Consider the following 21,520-nt stretch of genomic DNA (forward strand, 5'->3'; position numbering starts at 1 on the left):
CTCGACGGCACATAACAACAACAATTGTTAGTGTGTATGTTTGAATAATAGTTGTATTCACACGTCTTCCTAGCCTTTTATGGATAGTATCCAGCCTATCGCTCTCAGCATTGTACTTCTGGAGAGATCATTTTCTTTTAACAATGGAAAGCCGGAACACTGTCCTCCACTACCACAAATTAAGCAATCCAGTTTCCCACATGTGGGGAAATCGCAAGGGTCACCATATCCAGAGTGCAATGGATAAGCCTTGTCCTGGGATCGTGATCATGGTATCTCCCTGCCCGGTTAGGATAGATTTTTAAAGGGTCTTCTTGACTATGAATGGAATATCATTTTTTCTCAGTTTTACATTTTCAACATAATAGATCTTATGATTGTCTCATTCAGTGTGACCATTACTAGTTCATCTCAGTTCTCTAAAGTCTAGGAAGTCAGTCTGTATGTGTTCCATTTAATTTCTTTTAACAACTTCTAATTTTCCTAGATTCATACTTTATACACTTCATGGTCCAATTATTCTCCATTATTCATAGAGTTTTGAAAGGCCTGTTATTTCAGAAGTAGATGGCTAATTCTGCTTCCTAGTCAGTCTTGATCTGGAAGCTATATACATAGACCTAACCTGATGGGTTACATAGGAATCAGATTGATTAAGTCTATGAAAAGAAAACTTCAATATTAGCAGTCAAAACTAGACCCAGTGTTGGCTATGGAAACAGACCATCAGTTACTCATGTGTAAATTCAAATTGAAGCTGAAGAAAACTAAAACAAGAACCGAAAGAATACCCTGAGTCTGAATTTAAAACCCATTTCAATAGGCTTAAGGCATTGAACACTAATGATCAAAGACCAGATGAGTGTTGGGATGATGTCAAGGACATCATCCACAAAGAAAACAAAAGATCAATTCAAAGACAAAGGAGAAAGAAAAGACCAAAATGGATGTCAGAAGAGACTCTGAAAATTGCACTAGAACTTTGGGATACCAAAAAAGAGGGAAGAAATGCTGAAGTAAAAAATTTCAAAGGGCAGCTTGAGAAAAAAAAGCAAAGTGTTATAACAAAATGTGCAGAGCTGGAGTTAGAAAATTTAAAAAGGATTTGCTCTGCATTTCTTTTTTTTAATATTTTATTGATATTTTAACAAAAGTTTACAGAAAACTTAGATTTCCATTCATTCATTATTGCACATCTTTCTCCTTACCCAACCACCACAGTTTGCTTCTCTCTTTAAAAAGATTCTTTCAGTGTTGCACAATTTCCTCCCTCCCTCCCAACCCCAGTCCACTTTGCTGTGCACCTCTTATTTTGGACTGTAGTCATGCAAATAATACCTAATCATTTATTTCCTCTAGATAATTCTTTCCCTCACTTGTTTCAACGCAATGTATATTATTTATTCCTTCTTTTCTTAGTTAGCCCCCAACCCCCATGTCAGTCTTGTTTTACAATAGTGACATTATGCAGTATTTGTCCTTTAGTGACTGAGATATTTCACTCAGTATAATGTTCTACCAGGCCACCCATTATGCATAATATTTTATGAGTTCCTTGTTTTTCAGTGCTGCATAGTATTTCATTGTGTGAATATGCCACAGTTTCTCTATACATTCATTTGTTGATGGACACTTGAGTTGCTTCCATCTCGTTGCTTTTGTGAACAACACAGCAATAAACATGGGCGTGCATATAACCATTTGAGTGACAGTTATGGTTTCTTTAGGGTATATTCACAGTAGTGCAATTGCTGGGTCAAATGGTATTTCTATTTCCAGTTTTTTGAGACCGTGCCGTACAGCCTTCCATAGTGGTTGCACCACTTTACACTCCCACCAACAGTAAATAAGGGTTCCAATTTCTCCACAACTTTGCCAGCATTTTTTGGTTTGCTGCTCTGTTGAACTTTGCTATTGTTTGCTCTGCATTTCTTACGCTGTTGTTGCTTTTGTCGTTGTTGTTATTGCTATGTTCTGTCTAGTCACCTGCAACTCACAGCGACCCTCTATAAAACAGCTCTGAACTCTGCTCTATCCTGAGACAACCTTATTGTTTCTGACATAGCTACTCAGATTTTCCTAGTCACTGAGTCAATCCACCTCATCCAGGATCTTCCTCTCTCATGCTGTCCCTCCAAGGACTGCTCCCTCCTTGAAACATACCCAAAGTATGTCAGATGGAGCTTCAGAATTCTTGCCTCCAAGGAGCAGAGCAGCTTGGTCTCACTCTCTCTAGGGTGAAACTGTTTGTTCTCCTATTGGTCCATGATTTATTCACTACTCTTCTCCAGCACCACAGCTCAGAGGCATCAATTCTCTTTCTATCATCCCTAGTCGTTATCCAGCTTTCTGATACATAGCATATAATTGCAAAGAACATGGCCTGGATCAGGTGCACCTTAGTCTCCAGACTGACATTGTTGCTCTTCAGTACTCTGGAGAGGTCCCTGGCAGAAAACTTTTCCAATGCAATTCTTTTTTTTTTAATTTCCTGGCTACTGGCACCAAGAGTCTTAAGCTGAAATATCTGAAAAACAAATTCAACTCTTGAGCTGTAATAATGAAGGATGCGATGGGCAAAAATCCAGGAAGAATCAAAAGAAGATGGAAGGAATACACAGGGTCACTATATAGAAAAGAATTGTGTAACATGGAACCATTTCAGGAAGTAGCATATGACAAGAACCAACAGTAATGAGAGAAGAAGTTCAAGCTACTTTGAAGGCACTGGCAAAAAAATAAGGCTATAGGAATTGATGAGATATAAATTGGCATGTTTCAACAAACAGAAGAAGCCCTGGATATGCTCACCAGTCAGTGCCAAGAATTTTGAAACACAGCTAACTAACCGACTTTAAAATATCCATATTTTATTCCCAAAAAGGTGATCCAGTAGAATGTGGAAATCACCAAACAACATCATTAATATCACATGCAAGTAAAATCTTCCTGAATATTATCCAAAATGGCTGAACAATACATAGACAAAAAACTACCAGAAATGTAAGATTAATTTAGAAGAGATCGTGTCACCAGAATATCCTTACTGATGTCAGATGGATCTTGGCTAAAGTCAGAGAATACCAGAAGGGTGTCTGTTTATGTTTTACTTATTATGAGAAAGCATTTGACTGTGCAGATCATAACAAATTATGGCTAACATTGAGAAGAATGGGAATATCAGAACACTTAATTTTACTCATGCAAAACTTACACCTACAAAAAGCCATTGTCTGAACAGAACAAGGAAACTCTGCATGGTTTAAATCAGCACAGATGTATGTCAGGGCTGTCTTCTTTCTCCATACCTGTTCATTCTGTTTGCTAGGCAAATAATTTGAGAAGCTGGACTATGAAGAAGGATGTGGCATTAGTATTGGAGGAAGATTCATCAACAGCCTACATTATGCAGATGGTGTACCTTGCTTGTTGAAAGTGAAACGGGCTTGAAATATTTACTGTGGAAGATAAAAGACTACAGCCTTAATATGGATCACATCTTAACATCAAGAAAACAAGTCCTCACCACTGGACCAATGGGCAACATTATGTATCCTAGCTGGAGAAAAGATTATCAACAATGTCATCTAACTTGGATTCACAATCAACACCTTTGATAAAAGCAGTCAAGAAATCAAAAGAACGTGTTTTATTGGAGAAATCTGCTGTCAAGGACTTATCCTAAGTGCTAAAGAGCAATGATGTCAGTTTAAAGACTAAAATCGTCCTTATTCAATCCATGGTTTTTTCAGTCACTTACTATGCATCTGAAAGTAGGACAATGAATAAGGATGATGGAAGAAGAATCAATATCTTTGAGTTGTGGTGTTAGAGAATAATATCCCATGGACTGTCAGAAGAACAAACTAATATATATTGGAGAAAATGCAACCAAGGTGCTCCTGGCAAGGAGAGTGAAACTTTGTCTCCCATAATTTGAACATGTTGTTAGGTGGGGTCAAACCTTGGAAAAAGCCCTCATATTTGGAAAGGTTGAGGGTCATCTACACAGTGACTGTATCAATGGGCTCAGCTGTGTCAGAGCTGTTGAGAATGGCACAGGATAGGGCAGAATTCAGATCCATTGTTCAAAGGGTTACTATGAGTCATAGCTGGCTCGATGGTACTTAACAACACAAGTCTTCATACTTTTGCTGTTGTTGTGGTGATGGTGTACCAGTGATTCAAAACCAACCCATCACGGACCCTCTATCGGGTTTTCAGAGGCAGTAAAATACACAGGACGAGATTGCCTCTTTTTTTCGTGGAGTAGCGGGTGATTCAGACCAGCTTGGTGTCAGCAGTGCAATACCTTACCACCAAGCCACCAGAACTCTTTAGTGTTACTATAACACTGCTCTTGTCATACACACACAGATGTATATGTGTGTATATACATACACACACACACTGTTTTTTGGATGGTAAAGTACTGTGTAGGAAGTCAGAAGACTGGATTGTAACAAGTTGGCTCTGCCATTCACTCACTATGAGACTTTGGCCAAGTCCCTTTTGCTCTCTTTTCCACCATTTCCCCTTCCACATCACATGGGTCCTTGCCCTAAATCAGTGATTTCCAAAGGTCTCAAGGTTGCTGTGAGAAATGGGAGGGTACTAGGGAGCTAAATTGCAGCCCCTTTTCTCTGCATTAATCTGATCCAGGTCCTTCCCCCCCCCCCCCAACTCTATATACCAAATTCCCAGTTCTTCACCTATTGAGTTAGAACCACAGTGAGTGATGTAAACCCTTAAGTCGGCTTGGGAAGAGCTTGACAAGTCAAAGCTATGCAAAACCAAGGCACTTTGGTGGGGACCAGAGTCTTGGACTGGAGGGAGCACTGAAGGCAGGAGTCATGGTCAGCAGAGTTTGGACAGGGAGCAGGAGAGAGATCATGAGGAAGCCTGGCAGGGACAGGCAGGTAGAAGGATAACAGAGGAGCAGGTATGGGGGTGGGGTACACTGCATCAAGTGGGAAGCTGAGGAATGAGGCAAGGAGCCTGAAGAGGGGGACCAGTCAGCTTTGCCCATCATCAGAGAAGAGCCAAGGGGAACACAGATGGAGAATCCTGTAGAATGTGTAGGTGGTGATTACCTCTCAAAGAGCAATCAAAGGAAAAAAGAAAGAGCAATCAAAGGATATCCTGATAATCCCATCTGAGCATCATTTGTCCTAAACCTTGAAGGGCAATAACTCGAATGGTCCCCAGAGGCCAGGAGAGGACATGTCCATACATTCAGCAAATTATTTCCTGAAGGCCTCCTAGCTCCAAGCCATGCAAAGCTCATGCCTTCAGTGGAGCAGCACATGGCCCTAAAGTGGGTTGATGGAGGTCAGAGCAAAAAGAACTAGCTCAACTCCATTCAATGCTACTCAATGTCGAGTCTGAAACTGTTCATAGGTTCAGGATGGGTTTTCAAGAAACTGTAAATTGCATAAGAGATGATTGTCCAACTTTCTTACTCAGAGAAACTGATCCACCAGACAGGTGCAGCTGTTGGTTTAGCAGTGCATCTCTCTAGAGACTGCCCCACCAGAGCTCCCCAAGGAACCAGGAGAGGCTGAATGTCAGGTTGTGTCAGTCAGTCTTCCCACTAGAAGTGGGTTATACTCAGTAAAGCACCTTCAAAGGAGCCCCAGTAGCAGGAGTGGAGGTTAATTATTCACTTGGCTCCTAACTGAAGAGTCAGTAGCTTAAACTCCTAGCTGCTCTTGGGATCAAGGATGTGGGAGTTTATTTCCTTAATGATTATAGTTTAGGTGGAGCAGTTCTACTCCGTCTAATAGGGTTTCTGAATCAGCATAAACTGGGCTGCAGCAGGTAAATTGTCTGCAGGTCAATTTCTTCTCCTTTGCTCCAAATGTGCTTGGGTGGGTATGCAAGCTGCACTCCTTCCCAGTGAGTTCGTCCACTCTGGGTCAATCACCATCTCAGCGTCCCCTGACTTACATCCCACCCCTTCCTGCAAGCACTTTGTAGGAGCCTAGGGAGGATTTGGGGGCTGACTTGGGGCACAGTTCATGGAGTGGTTATGAGCTTCAATGGCATTCTGCCATGAGCTCTTGTGGCACAGTCCATAGGGAATTGTGTTGCTAACCCAAAGCCCATGTCTCTCTGGCAGTTCAAATCCACCAGCAGCTCCCTGGAAGAAAGATGGGCAATCTCCTTCTATGTCATTCACAGTCTTGGACGCCCAGGGGAGAATTAGCCTGAATCGACAGTCAGTGAAAGAGAGGGACACCTTTAACAAGGTGGGTTGACATGGAGACTGCAACAGTGGCATGAGCATGGTAAAGATCAGGAGAATAGCATGGGGTAGGGCAAGGGGTTTGATCCATTATTCATTGAGTCTCTGTGTCAACTCAATGGTATCTACTAACGACAAACTGTAATAGAATGAACTCCTGTCTGTTAAAACCATCCCCTTATGGAGTCTTTGTTATGTCAGCATAAGATAACTAAGCCAGTAGCTAAAGAATTCATGTGCTAACCACATAGTGGGTGGTTTGAACCACCAGCCCTCCACAGAAAGACGAGGCAGTCTGCTTATCTAAAGATTTACAGCTTCAGAAACCTGTGGACAGTTCTACTCTGTCTTCCAGGTTCACTATGTATAGGAATTGATTCAGGAACAATGGTTGCTGTCAGATGTTGTTGTTGTTAGGTGCCATCAAGTACGACTAGTAGCTACCCTATTAACAAAAGATCTGAACCCTGTTCTATCCTGCGCCATCCTCACAAATCCTGACACTCAAGAGCCCACTGCAGCGGTCACCATGTCAATCCAGCTGGTCAAGGGTCTTCCTCTCCTTCCCAGTATCATGTCCTTCTCCAAGGAATAGCCACTCCTAACAACATGCCCAAAGTATGTAAGGTGAAGCCTCATCATTCTTGCCTCCAAAGAGCACTCTAGTTGCTCCATTTCCAAGACATACATATCTGTTCTCTTGGCCATCCGTGGTATGTTACCTAATTCAAAGCATCCAAATCTGATCCCTCTCATCTCACTAATAATTCTTAGTATGTCAGTGTTCCTGTGTCCATTTAATTTTTAACAATTTGCAGTTTTTCAACATTCAAGATATATACATTCTATGTTCCAATTATTAAACTGTGGGTTATGGAGCCAAAATCTAGCCCATGTTCCATTTGCCAAGCCTGTGCTCTCCCCTGGCACAAAGCTGAATCCTTCTAGAGAAAAAATCTTAACACACTCAAAGCCATTATAATGACCCGTAGAGGCCTAGCCACAGGCAGCCCCAGGACAAGACAGAGGACATCACCATGTGTTCCACCTGAAACACAAAGGCACACACAACACACTCACAGAAGAGCTCTGGTCATTCAAGCTTGACTCCAAATCCAAACTCCTGCTGCTGCATCATTTCTCACTCATAGCAGCAGACTAGAGCTGCCTTGTAAGGTTCCAAAGCTATAAGTCTTTACGGAAGAACATTGCTTCATCTTCCCCCAAGAAACCAGTGGATTTAAACTGCCAACTTCTAGAAAGTTAAACTCTTTAACCACTGTACTACCAGGGCTTCTAACTTTGATTAAAAACTCATTGTGTGAATACTGAGCCCCCACCCAAGAAAGAAAGATCACTAACCAATGGCCTAAAATGCTACTGCTCACCCTCAGGCCAGACTGAGCCCAAGCTTACCCAGCATCAGTCAGCACATCTCACTCTATGATCACCTGGTACCTGGCTGCCTTCCCACATGTGGGGCCCTGGACATTTCGGGCAGGGTGGGCATGGCGTTCATCTCTAGTCCCTGGTGGCCAATACCCATCCAATTCAGCCTATGTTCAAGTAGCTAAAAGTGTAGACCCTGGAGCCAACCTATCTAGGTTCAAATACAGACTCTACCACTGTGTGTTTTGTAACTCTAGGCTAGTATCTTCACCTCACTGTAAAACACAATAGTAGCACTCATCCCTTAGGATAATGTGAGGCTTGAAAGATATAATGTATGTGAAGTGCTTAAAACAGGGGTTAGCACATTTAAAAATGCTCAGTGTAGGCTGCTGCTGCCATTGTTGTTGTTAAATGTCTTGAATCAGCTATGGACTCACAGTGATCCTGTGAAAAATGCACCTGAACCTTGGCCTGTCCCGAGTCACCCTCACCATCTCTAATGTACTGGAGCCCACCATTCCAGTCACTGTGTCACTATATCTCACTGAGGGTCTTCTCCTCCTTCACTGACCATCTAACTTTCCAAACATGAGATCCATTCCCAAGGACTGGCCCCTCCTAACAACATGTCCAAATTATATAAAACGAAGTTTCACAATCCTGGTCTCCAAGTAATACTCTGGCTGCACCTTTTGTCAGTCCATGGGATATTCAGCTCTCTTTTCTCCAACACCATAACTCAAAGTCATGGATTCGTCTTTTGTCATCCTTATTCATTGTCCAACTTGCAGATGCACAGCAAGTAGCTGAAAGGATTATGGTTTGGATCAGGTACATCTTCATTTTCAAACTGACATTAGTGCCCTTTAACACTTTGGAGTGGTTCCTGACAGCAGATTTTCCCAGAGCAATAATGCGTCTTTCGATTTTCCAGCTGCTGGTGTCAAGGATGTTGATTGTGGATCCAAGCAAGATGAAATCATTGATAATTTCTCTCTTCTCCATTTATCTTGACGTTGCTTATTGGCTCAGTGGTGAGGAATTTTGTTTTGTTGCTGTTTTTAGCTGCTGTCTAATCAACCCCTGACTCATAGAGACCCCATGCGCAGTGGTGCGCAATCCTGCACCATCCCTATGGTTGAATGTTGTCATCGTTGTTGATGCTGTTATTGTTGAATGCTTCAAATCAAGTACACTCATAACCACCTTATGAACACCAGATCTGAATGCTGTTCTATCCTATGCCATTCCTCTTCATCTTTGACACATTTGAACCCATTGCTGCAGTAACGTGTCAATTCACCTGGTTGAGAGTCACTCCTCTTTTGTCAGCCCTTCATCTTTCCAAGCATGATGTCCTTCTCCAAGGAACAGCCTCTCCTACAACATGTCCAAAGTATGTGAGACAAAGCTTTGTCATCTTTGCCTACAAAGAGCAATCTGGCTACACTTTCTCTAAGACCTATCTGGTTTTTTTCTTTTTACAGTCCATGGGACATTCAGTACTTGTACTGAGTTGAGTGTAGAATGAGCCATTCTGATGGATACGGTTCTCATAGGCTGATTTTCAGAAGTAGCTTTCCAGACCTTTATTCCCAGTTTGTTTCAGCCTGTACGTTCTGCAGAAACCTGTTCAACAACCACGAGCCTCCACTGGCAGATGGATGGTAGCTGCACATAAAATGCAATAATCAGGCATCAAATCCAGGTCCCTCACATGGAAGGCAATAATTCCACCACTGAAGCACAACTGTCTCTCAGGAGAGGTTAAGCTGTTTTACTATTAGTATTACTCAAACTCACATTTACTTTGAACTTCCCATTTCACAAAACCACAGACTCACATCTGGAAATATTTCATTTCTAAATAAGGAAACAGGCTCAGAGAGGTTAAGAGACTAGATCATGGTCACACAGCTAAGAGACCAACTAGAGACTAAAAGGTACTTTAACTACTGTAGCATTTTTACAACTGCATCAGCTTTGGAACTCCTTCTCATCTGCTCACTCACTCAGTCTGGCTCTGAATTGTGTATTTAAAAAAACAAACAAACAAACAAACAACAACAAAACACATAGAAAGAAATCACTGCCCTCATTGAATCAGACTTATGAAAACCTTCTATCAGGTGTCTGAGGCTGCCAATTTTTCACAGGAGGCGATTGCCTATCTTTGTCCTGCAGAGCGGCTGGTGGATTCACATCACCGACCATTCAGTTAGCAGCCAGATTTGTTGCACATGACCCCGCCAGGGCTCCTTTGGGTGATGCACGGTCATGTCGTGTTGTTCAGCTGACCCGCAGGTGGGTGTGCAGGAACAGACAGTTGTGTTCGTGTGTGCACATGTGCAATGCACGCAGGACTGAGAGATGGTACTTCTTGGCTGTGTGTATGTTTTCATGTGCACACTCGGGCTTGTGTATTTCAATTTGTGCTGGGTGATTGTGCTTCCATATGTGTAAGTACTGATAGGTATGCGCGTGTGCACAGGTCTCTGCGTGCATGTGGACATCTGTGGGGGCCTGTGTAGGAAGGCTGGCTGTGCACATGTGTGTATGATTCTGGGGTGGGGGAGGTGGAGTCCTCTCCGCATCACGACAGGAAGATTGATGGTGTCAGGACTGTGTCCTTTGCTTCCAGGGAACCCCACAGTGCCCGGCACAGTGCCTGGCACATGAATCTCGATAAGCATGCCTGGAGTAGAATCAAATGGGACTATGTGCCCTCAGGAGAGCAGAGAGAATTTCCTCCTCTCAGCTGACTCTTTTCCTAGCTTACCAGTTATGGAAGGGGCTATTCCCTGGTGGCTCCATCCAGCTGGGCCATCTCCTGCCTCCCTGAATCAGGCAACAAGGCACACAACATCTGGTTGGAGCCCTCCCCAGGGGCAAGCAGAAGTGGGCGCCCGGGGCCATACCCCCAGCCTGAGGGTGGTTGCTTAAGCGGCAGTAAAGGAAACAAAAGATGAAATCCATCAGCCATTGGCAGCCGTAAAAAGAGCAAAATCGCTCAGCAGAAAGCCAGGCGCTATCCATCATCTGGCCCTTCTCCACTTCAGCTGCCGAAGCAAGAGGGTTTTTTAATGCCCTCCAATTCATTTGCATTCGCACAGCCACTCTTTTATGGTATCAGAGGTTGCCAAGAAGATTTGAGTGGGTTTTTTTAAAAGACGTTGATAAACCATTTCCGCCAGGGAATAAAAGTTTTTTGGAGGGAAAAGGGAAAAGAAAGTTTTCCGAAATAATGCATTCCGTCTGCAGAGTGACAGGTAAGTGATTCTGCAGATGTATTGGCCCCATAAAACTGAGCGAGGAGTTTGGCCCGAATGTGCTCTGTGCTGGTGAGATGAGTAGTTCATTCATTTTGCAGCTGAGTCGAGACCTGAAACTTTGCAGAGTCACTGAGACCAGCTTCATGGGCAGGGGACTGGGGCTCAGGACACACACACACACACACTCCCTCTCATTCTCTCTCTGTGTGTGTGTGTGTGTGTGTGTGTGTGTGTGTGTGTGTGTGTGTGAAGGTCTGAAACTCCAGGGGATCCCACTGACTTTGAAACAGCAGCATATAATGCACAGAATGATTATCCTTCCCTTCTATGGATCTTAGAGGCTAAGCAAATAATCAAGGTAATCCTTTATCTTGCTTATATATGAACTAGGTTTGCATCCCAATTCATGACCTTAGAAAAGCCTCTTTCACAGTCTTTGCTTGTTTCTACATTAAACAAATGTTTGGCCTATTAAATAAATCAGGTATCACCATGCTCATCCTGGAGGCATCAATTCTTCTTCCATCTTCCTTATTCACTGCCCAACTTGCAGATGTTTAGAAAGCAACTGCCTCTGAGTTGTGATTTTGGAGAAAACTGCTAACAATCCCATGGGCTGCCAGAAGAGCAAACACGCCTATCTTGGAGAAGTGTAACCATCGTGCTCCTTAGAGGAAAGATGGTGAAAACCGGTCTAACGTACTTTAAACAAACATGTTGTGAGGAAGGGCCAGTACTCAGAAAAAAGGCATCAAGTTGGGAAAGAAGGAGGGAGAGAAAGGAAAACCCTCAATGAGAGTAGCTAAAATAAAGAGCTTTAAACACTGCAGATAACATGATGATGGTGCAGGACAGTGCAAGGTTTAGTTAGATCTGTTGTTCAGAGGGTCACTGTAAATTGTAGTGGACTAAAAATTGCATCTAATAACAAATTACTATAGAATGTAGTTGACTAAAAACAGCACTTAACAAAAGCCACTGAGGCTCGGAGAAGAAAAGTAGCTTGTCCAAGAGTATGTACCTGACAAAGGGCTTGACTGGTTTTTCTTGAACTAGTTCTCAAGTCATGACTTTATCCTTCCTCCCTCCTTCTCTCCCTTCCTTCTTCCCACCCTACCTTCCTTCCTTGCTCTCTCCCTTCCTCTCTCCCTTCCATCCCTCCTTCCTTCCTTTTCCTTCTTTCCTTCTTTTTCCATCCTCCCTTTCTTTCGTTTCCTTCCTTCCTTCCTTCCTTCCTTCCTTCCTTTTCCTCCTTCCCTCCAGATTTACTGTTGTTGTTGTTGTTGTTGTTGTTGTTGTTGTTGTTGTTAGGTGCTGTCAACTCAAGCATGACTCATAGCGACCCTATGAACGAACAAGAGATCTGCACCCTGTTCTATCCAGTACCATCCTCATCAACTCTGATACACTGGAGCCCGTCACCGCAGTCACTGTATCAATCCATCTTGTCAAGGGTCTTCCTCTCTTTCACTGACCCTCCACCTTTCCAAGCATGATGCCCGCCTCCAAGGGATAGCCTCTCCTAGCAACATGCCCAAAGCATGAAAGATTAAGCTTTGTCATCCTTGCCTCCAGGGAGCACTCTGACTGCACGTGTTACTTATCCTGCAGTAGGCTACTATTGCCCTTCTCCCTCGAACCTGAGGGCACAGGGGGAATCACCTAGTCCTAACCAAAAGACCTCCCAGCCAAAAAAAGCATAGTGAGACACTCCAGATCCTCTCAGCACCTGAGTATCGTACTCATTACCCATGTCCATCCATGAAGTAATGGTCGACAATCTATGAATGATATGGTTCAATGAGCACCAGAAAGGTCCCTCTGGCCAAATCCTATATCACCTTGTCTAGCATTCCCATTACTCACAAGGCTTTGCAGGCACTATTACAATTAAATTATATCTCATTAGAGGAGAATAATTATTCACAACGCTCTGCCCCTCCTTGGTTAGTTGCCAAAAAGGGCTGGAAGTGATGTAGAGATGAGGGACTCTGAAAGAGGAGGAAGTTTAGGGACAGCGCTGGGTGCCTAGCACTGGTGGGGTGAGAGAAGATGAAACAAGGGGAAAGGTGCCAGGGATAGGGTGGGCCCATGTTCTGGCAGTAGGAACCAGTAATAATAATAATGCTCATTATTTACTGCATTCTTACTACATCCTCTCATTGACTTTCCTTCTCACTGAAGACTCAGAGAAGTTAAGTAATTTGTTCAAAGCAGCACAGTTAAAAACATAGAGTAGAGCTGAGATTCAAGTCTTCAGTTCAACTTCAGCTGTATACATTGGCTGGCTCAGTACATCGTCACATCCTAGGATCACGTTGTTGTTGTTGTTGTTGTTGGGCACTGTCAAGTTGAATATGACTCGTAGAGACTCTATGAACAATAGATCTGAATCCCATCCTATCCTGTGCCATCCTCATCACCTCTGACACACTCAAGCACATTGCTGCAGTCACTGTGTCAATCCACCTGGTTCAGGGTCTTCCTCTCCTTCACAATCTCTCCACTTTTCCCAGCATGGGATCCTGGTCCAAGGAATATAGTCCCTCCTAGTATCATATCTAAAGTATTCGAGAAAAGCTTCGCCATCCTTGCCTCTAAAAAGCACTCTAGCTGCACTTTCTCCAAGACATATATGTTCGTTCTCTTGGCAGTCCATGGAATATTCAGTAATATATTCTCTAACATTACCATTCTAAAACATCAATTTTTCTTCTGTAATCCTTATTTATTGTTCAGCTCTCAGATGTATGGCAAGTGTTCAGAAAGACCATGGTTCAAATGAGACATATCTTAGTATTCAAATTGACATCATGGCTCCTCAATAATTTGGAGAGGTCCTTGACTGTAGACTTTCCCAGTGCAATGAGCCTCCTGATCTCCTGACTGCTAGTATCAAGTGTATTGATTTTGGACCCAAATAAGATGATAGAACCATAGGTCATGGTCAATGTTCTTAGTACCTTGCCCACATGCCCTTATAAGTTATTGCCTTCTAGCGGCCTTTGAATCTCTACCCTACTAGATCTGTCTTCTGAGCATCTCTGCAGTGCAGTGAATTATTTGTGGTTATTCTAAGCCATGGCTGGGTAAGACTATGCAGGTATGAAGTGCTTGTGGTCCACAAAGGGGAGTGGATAGCTTAATAATAATGTAAGTGAGGTAAATGGCATATTTAATATGGTATACAAATAAGACATATACAATGTTACCATGGAAACATGGGGATTAATCAATTTTGCCGTCCCATCAACTTTTTTTTAAGCTAATTTACATCTTTATTGCAAATAGGATAGAGGGTTGAGACCTCCCAAGGACCTGCTCAGAGATACCAGGGTCCAGAGTGAAAGGCAGAGCTCTGTACCTTTTGTGTCTTTGGTTTTAGCCATTAAAAGTCAGTAAAACAGCAGAGATTCTAGGTGAGGTAGAGGGTAGGGACAGGGTCCCAAAGTTCAGGTGCCCTCCCAAATGCTCCTCTCCACTTTTACAGTGGGGAATGGGTCAATCCTGAGCACCTCTCAGTATCTGGACTCTCAGACCTGTTGCTGCTTCTCTGCCAAGTTTGGCAGGGATCTGAGACCCATTTAGGAGGATCAGAACCCAAACAATACAGTTTGGATTTCCTACAAGTTCTTAGAGCCTGAAGGTCTATAGTCAGGGATTCCAACCTATAGACCATAGACCTCTCTGGAAGCCACTTAATATCTGTTTTCTACCTCCACGGGTATTTTCTCAATCAATGGTGCCACATCTGGAGCTGTATGGTGTGCTCTGAGTGCAGGGCTCTTCATACTCAATGAGGATAGGGACTCACCTAATGGGCCTGTCTTGATGCCCCAGAATGAAGTAGAGAGTGTCACGAGCATGCTCAGTGATGCAGATGGGAAGGCCATCAGATTGGCCAAGGATATGGCGTCCCTTGGATCCCAGCTCCAGGATACCTCGGTGAGTGTCCTGCCACATCATCCAGAGAAGTCTGGGGGGTAGCTTTCCTGGGGCTGGATCCCTGGGACTTGCATGTGTCCTCTGTGCAGGAGCTGCTTCAAGAAGAGACCCGGCAGAAGCTCAATGTGTCCACCAAACTCTGCCAGCTGGAGGATGAGAGGAGTAGCCTGCAGGACCAACTGAATGAGGAGGTGGAGGCCAAGCAGAATCTGGAATGCCACATATCAACGCTGAACATCCCAGTGCGGGTGACACCTTGCTCCTCACACGGTCTCCTCACACTGGTTTCTGGGTCTCACATCCTCAGCTGTGGGATAGTTTAGTGGGGCAGACTCGGCACCATTCTGCTTAGATGATTCTTTGGCTTCTCTTCTTGGGTCTCTTCTATGAGAAAAAGTAGCCTTTAGGCCCCAGGGCTTGGGTGCAGGAACCGAGGTCACTAACAGCCTTCTCACCCCACCCTGGTCACTTCAGCTCTCTGATTCCAAGAAGAAGCTTCAAGACTTTGCCAGCACTGTGGAAGTCATGGAAGAGGGCAGGAAGAGGCTCCAGAAGGAAATTGAGGGCCTCACCCAAGCAGTTTGAAGAGAAGGCGGCCGCCTATGACAAACTGGAAAAGACCAAGAAGAGGCTTCAGCAGGAGCTGGACGACCTGGTCGTTGATTTGGACAACCAGCGGCAACTAGTGTCCAGCCCTTTATCCCCCAAAGGCATGCTGGCGCGGCTGGCCCATCTGTCATTGCCGTCTCAGCTCTTGCTGCCCCGCCCAGACAGTGGACCACTTGTCTGGTTTGGAGACTGGTTGTATACAAAATCGCTTCAGGAGGCAAGTTTGGATTCCAGTGCCCCCACTTTCTACAGCAGGTCTCCCACAGTGTTGAGGGCAGATAACCGGGCCACAGGTGTGAGAGGGGTCCCACCAGCAGAGTCGTCCAGCCATCCCATCAGCTTTAAATTGAGCCATTGAAGAGACAGAAAATTAACACCTTGCTACGATCAAGAAAGAAGAGCCAGCAAATGCAGCTTATATTCTTTGTCACTTGCACTGACAGGCGTTGCAAATCTGTAATGCCTGAGCAATGGTGGGCATCAAGCAAAAAACCAATGGTGTGAGAAGCTGCAGATCCGAGAGACCAGAACATGACAGAACTGTGTGATCCTGGCCCATGGAGTAAGAAAGCCGAGTGCTTGCTGGTGCACTGGGCATCTCTGGTTATCTGTCAAGGACCTAGGCAGCTTGCTCAAGGAGCTAGAGTTGAGAACCTTCAGACCTAGGTGACACTAACACTTGAAAGGGTAACTCTAAAAGAGCTTTGTAATACTTGTCCAAGTAGGGTAGAGGCCAAGGCCGTGAGGTCAAGAGCCAAGGCAGGGCCTGCCTTCTGCCTGAAGAACTGTGTTCCAAGATGTTCCTGAACCTGAACCTGAACTTAAACTGACTCCTTCTCGAATAAGCTCCATCATCTTGCGTGTTGTCTGTGACTTCTATGAGTCCACTGCAGTAAATTCTCAAGAATTAGTGCATGAATAGTAGTGAGAAGTAGTGAGTGGGAGGGATGGTTAGTGTTAAAATTGGTAGAAGAGCGTTTAGAACGTGAAATGAGGTTGTAAGTCTCACCTCACAGCAATCAGCTTTGTTCTTTTGGATATTCTTCCCCTTGTGAAGTTAGTGAAGGTCAGATGCCACTTCTCTCATATCTACCAAGTTTCAACAACTTCCAAAATCTAATTTGTCATCTTCCTCTCCCATTCACAAAGTCTTGTGCCTTTCCTGTGTCCCTCCTGTTCCACACTCCCACATCTGATCACTCACAGACCTGTCTCAGTCACTCTTCCCAGGTCTGATAGTTCAGACCCAGGTTTTTCTCTCTTCCTCACCCAGGAGATCTCAGGCCCTGGAATAGGGCCTTTTACCACCCACCTCAGTGGATCATCAAATAGTCTGCATAGAATCTTGGAAAAGGGCCCTGGGTCTACTACTTATTGGTTTGTACACCTAAGAAAGAAATTTTTCCTCAAGGCTCTGTCTCCTCATCTGAAACTTTCCGTCTGCCTGCTGGGAGCCCAGAGATGGATTAGAGGTTGTTGTTGGCTTTGATAAGCTCAGAGTATAACAGCAAGGCAGACACATGATTAGATAATTAAAATATAGTCTGATAAACCTCTGCAAATGTATTAAACTCAGAAAGGAGACAAAAGAGAGTGCAATTAGGTAATTAATAATAACTGCTAGTGTTGATCGATTATCTTGAAGGTACCAGACATTTTACTACATTAGTTCACCCAATCCATATGTTGAACCTTCAAGGAAAGCATAATTATCCCACTACTTAGATAAGAAAATGTAGACTTAAAGAAGCAAAACAACTTTCCCGAGGCAGCAGCCCAACATGCTTGAGATTCCCCGTACTCCTCTTCCACCCACGATAGTCTCACCCATGACTTCCCCTCCAACTGCACTTTCTGAGATACCCCAATAAAGGTGGTTGTGTTGTTGTGAGCTGCTGTGGGGTTGCCTCCAAATCATGGCAACCCAGATATAATGCAACAAAACTACACCACCGACTGAGAAAGATGAGATAAATAATGTATACTGCATTGAAACAGATGTTTAAAAGGGATATATGATTAGGTATTATTGTCATGACAGGAGTCCAGAATGAAGGCTGCTCAGTGGGGTGGACTTGGGGGGAGGGATTGTATTAATAATGAAAGAATTTTTCTTTTGCTTTTTAAAGAGAAGAGCAAACTGGGGGGAAGGGATAGACAGGGAGAAAAGTGCACCAATGAATGAATGGAAATCCTCAGTCTCTGTAAATTTTCATTAAAATTAATAATAATAATAATAATAAAAAAATCTTTAAAAAAAAAAGCCCTGCACCATCCTCATGATTGGTTAGGGATTCGGCCTTTGCGATCCATCAATTCTTTCTTTCTTGTTGATTTTCAGAACTCGATCACCAGATCTTTCTTCCTAATCTGTTTTAACCTGGAATATTTGCTGAAATCTTTTCGTAGAGACACATAGTCTGATGAATTAAACCTCAGTAACTCATGCTGTTGGCGACTGTTGTCATGGGCTGTTGAATCAGAACAGCTCATAACTGACCCTTCAGTAGGTTTCACAGGCTGTAAATCACACAGGAGGAGACTGCCAATCTTTCTCCCTTGGAGTAGTACGTGGATTCAGACCAAGTGCCTCTGGGTTGGTAGCAGAACTCCTTACCCACTAGGCCACCAGCGCTCCCTCAGTAACCCACAGGGGTTGTTGTTGTTGTCGTTATGTACCATCCAGGAGATTATGACTCATACTGATCCTTATGAAAATGACTCTGAATACCGCCCTGTCCTGAGCCAACTTTACCATCTCTGACACACTTGATCCCATTGCCACGATCACTGTGTCAATCCATCTCATCCAGGGTCTTGCTCTTCTATGCTGACCCTCTACTTTTCGAAGCATGATGTCCTTCTCCAAAGACTGGTCCCTCCTGGCAATATGCCCAGAGTACGTTAACTGAAGCTTCAGAATCCTTGCTTCCAAGGAACAAACTGATTTCTCCCTCTCCAGGATAGACCTGTTTGTTCTTTTGGCAGTCCATGGTATGTTCAATACTCTTCTCCAGCACCACAGCTCAAAGGCATCTATTCTTCTGTCAGCCTTAGTGACTGTGCAGCTCTCAGAAGCAAAACAAGCAATTCAGAGGACTATAGCCTGAATCAAGCACACCTTAGTCTTTAGATTGACATCATTACTTTTTAGCTCTCTGGAAAGGTCCTTAATAGCAGGTTTTTCCCAATGCAACTTGTCTTTTGATTTTCTGACTGCTGGTACCAAGAGTGCTAATTATGGATCCAAACAAAGGAAATTGTTAGCAACCTCAATCTTTTCTCTATCATATCAGGTAGTGAGGATCTTTGTTTTCTTGATGTTAAGATGCAGCCTGTATTCAAAGGTGCAGTCCTTGACTTTCTGCAACATACGCTTCAAATCCTCCTCAGTTTCAGCAAGCAAGGTCGTGTCATCTGCTTAATGCAAATTACTGATGAGTCTTCTGCTAATTCTTCTTCATAAAGTCTAGTCTCCTAAATGATCTGTTAAGCATATAGATTGAAAAAAGTGTGGAGACCTGATGCTTCCCTGATGCATTCTTTTCTTCATTTTTACCCATGTGGTGGTCCCTTGCTCTGTTCAGACAGCAGCTTCCTTGTCCAAGTGCAGGTTTCACATGAGCACAATCAAGTGTTCTGGGTTTCCCATTCATCTCAATGTTAACCACAACTTGTGGTGATCCATAGAGTCAAAAGCCTTTGCAAATAGACATCCTGCTGGTATTTTCTACTTTGAGCCATGATCCGTTTGACATCAGCAATGATATCCTTAGGCCACAGCCTCTTCTAAACTCGGCTTGTATTTCTAGCAGTTATCTGTCAATGTACTGTTCTAATCTGTTTTTAATAATCTTCAGCAAGATTTTGCTTGCATATGATACTAGTGATAGTGTTCAACAATTTCTACATTCTCCTGGATCACGTTTTTTATGAATGGGAATAAATCTAGAGCTCTTACAGTCATTTGGCCAGGTAGCTGTCATCCAGATTTCTTGGCGCAACTTGATGTGCACATCCAGGGCTGCATCTGTTTGTTGAAATACCTCAATTGGTATTCTATTAGTACCTTCCCATCCCATCCTCATTTCCTTTTGGAACAGCTTGAACTTCCTCCTTTCTTATCATTTGTTCTTGACCATATGCTACTCTGAAACAGTTCTGTGTTGGCCAATACCACTGAACCACCACTGCCCTCAATCAGAGAGAGAGGCAAGCATTAAGTAATCTGTCTGGATCCTCCACTTTCACATCTATAAAATGGGAATGATCTTAAATCCTATCACAAAGGGTTGTACAGAGGACCAATGAAGTCAATATTTGAAAAGTATTTAGGATAGCACCTAGCACAGTGTCAGAGCTGTATTTTACAGAGAGGTATTATTCTTATTAATGTTATATCTGTTATCTCTAAGGTCATCATCTGAGGGACTGCCTTAGGGTAATTAAGAGCCTAGTGACTGTGTTTATCAAATGAAGTAGATGAGAATTGCCTGTACTAACCTAAGCTCTGCCTAAATTGGAGCTTCTCATCCTCTGTCACGCAACCAATCACTTTGGGCAGATCCTGACACTCTATTGCACCATAATTAGAAGACTCCCACCACCTTTATTTCTTAGCCTCACAAACAAACAAAGGAAAAGGAGAGGGGCCTGGACAGGCCAAAGGACAAAGAGGAAAGGTTGCTTTTCCCCTGAGAACCATGGGAGTAGTAAAGGTGTGCTTGTAGTTCATAAACAAATGCCTTCCTCCTTGCATGACTGCTGGGTGTTGGCAGCTGTATCACCGGCCAGCCTGGAGACTCATGTCAGAAACTAGCCATTCCTGATGAATTTCAATGAGGTACCCTTTCTGCAGGAAGGAGGAAAACCATCATTTAAAAGGCAAGGGCTGCTTTAGCTTGGCCAGCTATGAAGATAGTGCAAATGCTGCCTTGGGGGACAGGGAGAAAAAGATTAGGGGTCTTCACCTATTGCAGGTTACATGCAGTGCATGCCAACAAGCCCTCTGCTCTGCAACTTACCTTGGATTAGGTGCTAGGGCACAGGGGTGCGTGGGACACTATTCCACAGGGAAACAGGCAATTACTAAACAGAGTGAAAGGTAACTGAACAGCAACAGGCAGCTTAGGAAGGTGGAGGGCAATGGGAACCACAAAGCCAACATGGGACAGAGAGTATTCACAGAACAGACAGTGGAGATGGGTCTTGAAGGAAGAGGAAGCATTAACTAGACAGAGAAAAGGGACAGGAGTATGATGGAGGATGCATTTCATAAAAAGGCAACATCGTGAGTAACATCAGGGCAAGGGGTGTGTGACAGACCAGCCGCTCAGAAAATAATGAATAATAAGATCTTGTTAGAGCTAAGAGCTCTTGTGACCTGGTGAGTTACGTGTTACCACTAAGTGAAACTGTAGGTTCAAACACACCAGCTGTTCCTGAAAGAAAGATAAGCAGTACTCTCTTCCAAATAGAGGGCTGCTATCAGTCAGAACTGACTTGATGGCAATGGTCATGTTATTTTGGTGGTGGTTGCTGTTGTTGTTGTTGTTAGTGTATGGAGGGATGGTGAGTAGTGGGAATAAGTGAGACTAAACAGCTGGGACAAAAAAAAACAGAGCTGGAACTAGACCATACATGGTTGTTTTTATCGTGGTAAAGGATATAGACTTCCTCTTTCAAAGAATGTGTGCTAACAATCAAATGGGTTGAGAAATTATGGTACATTGGCACAATGAAATACCATGCAGCAAGCAGGAGCAATGATTTTGTAAATTATTACCTAACTTATGCTAAGTGAGCTAACTCAATCTCATAAGTACAAACACTGCATAAGACCGTTATTATAGGACATGTATGAGGATCCAAGGGGGGAAGGGTGAGAGCAGAAGAGTAAGGATGGGTGGGCATTGTTGTTGTTGTTATGTGCCGTCGAGTCGCCTGCGACTCATAGCAACCCTGTGTACAACAGCCCTAAACTCCACTCTGTCCTGTGCCAGTCGCACCATCTCTGACACTCCCATCCCAATTATCCCAGTGACTGAATCAATCC

Source organism: Elephantulus edwardii, unplaced genomic scaffold (genome assembly GCF_000299155.1).
Source record: "Elephantulus edwardii isolate Elephantulus edwardi_28Jun2011 unplaced genomic scaffold, EleEdw1.0 scaffold00049, whole genome shotgun sequence".
NCBI classification, from domain to species: Eukaryota; Metazoa; Chordata; class Mammalia; order Macroscelidea; family Macroscelididae; genus Elephantulus; species Elephantulus edwardii.